Source organism: Trachymyrmex cornetzi, unplaced genomic scaffold (genome assembly GCF_001594075.2).
Source record: "Trachymyrmex cornetzi isolate Tcor2-1 unplaced genomic scaffold, Tcor1.1 scaffold359, whole genome shotgun sequence".
NCBI lineage: Eukaryota > Metazoa > Arthropoda > Insecta > Hymenoptera > Formicidae > Trachymyrmex > Trachymyrmex cornetzi.
The window spans coordinates 1,080,218-1,081,648 of record NW_017298310.1 but is presented as its reverse complement, the minus strand read 5'-3'; the positions used below and the strand labels follow the sequence as shown (position 1 = coordinate 1,081,648).

The window sequence follows — 1,431 nt, the reverse complement described above, 5'->3', positions numbered from 1 at the left end:
AGAAGAAATTGTTCCTCGATTCTCAAATAAAACATTTCAAATGCACTTCCGAGTAACACCCGATACTTTTGAAGATCTGCTTACAAAAATTCATAACATTAAGGAAAATCATAATAATGTTGGACAGAAACCGCTTTCATTAGAAAAACAACTAATGATCACTATTTAGTGTTTGGCAAATATTGAATATTTCCGGTATGTATGTATACATAAGAATGAGAGAGAGAGAGAGTATTTAAAATATTTGAATATATATATATATCTATAATTAACTTAAAACTTATCCACTTTCATATCATCAGATCAGTAGCCGATCGTTTTGGTATTAGCAAAAGTACGGTAAATATCAAGAAAAGGGGAGCCACCTCCGATGACCTTGACCTTGACATATGTTGTCAAGGTCGTGACCTTGAGTGACCTCCACCAGATTTTAGGTGGCGGTCGCTGTCCGTTAAAAAGTTATGAACAAAAAAAGTTTGAAAAATTACGTTTCGTTTCTGCTATACCACGTGCTATCCACGCGAAGCGACTCTCACGTTCGACTGTCACCCCCCTTCGCCTTGCTTTAGGGGTGGTACTACTTCCCCGCTTGTCAAACATTCACACATACACAATCATCATTTTTGATATTATGGCTCGTTTCTATTCACCATATCGCGATCAATGAATATGCCTGGATACAGTGGGTTCCGCCCCCCCTGCGGGGGGGGGGGCTCCACTACGGTTTTTTTCTAATCTAAACCATCCTATTTGTTTGTATGATTAGTCTATGTGTCGATGGTATGTCAAAGAGTGTGCGCTAAATATCGCTCTTTGATTTTGCTTTTTTCGCGATCTTACGTTAATCAGCCCTTATCAGGGCTTCAGTTTGCGCATTTTTGCTTTGTTTCGTACTTTAATACGAGAGCTCTGCTCTGTTCTATTATACGTGTAACGTACCGGGGAATTTATTGCATAACCTCATTCCGGTTTCCCGCGCAGAGGCATGGCCTCGGACTCGGGGGGAAGCAGTGACCAAAACTCACATCGCAGTGTTTCCTTCTCCCTACATCCTCCTACATTGGTGATTAATCCGTCTAACCAGACCAATTCCTCACCCATTAATATGAATTCTAACATTTCCAGCGATCTTTCTAGCTCGATGCTTAAATCGCTATTTGACGAAGCAGGCTTATCTGAGGTAGCAACATGCAATCCTAACAAAGAAATTACGTCATCATCATCATCGCCACCCCCACTATCATCAGATAGCTCTCAGGTAATGACTTCAAGCGATCCTAGCATGGAAATAGACGAAATTACAAATACTAGGAAGCGCCATTCCTCTGAGGAGATAGAAGCACAAGGTCGTTCCTCGGCCTCCCCCCCAAAGCGATCTACCGCTTCGACAACTTCCACTTTGAATCCTCGAGACTCCCTAAGGCCAAATAG

The 1,431-nt window shown here is 41.6% G+C and overlaps 1 pseudogene; it reads left to right on the top strand.

Annotated features, from left to right (window-relative positions):
* LOC108763444 (putative nuclease HARBI1) overlaps positions 1-1,431 on the top strand; it is a 12,643-nt pseudogene that overhangs the window by 4,210 nt on the left and 7,002 nt on the right.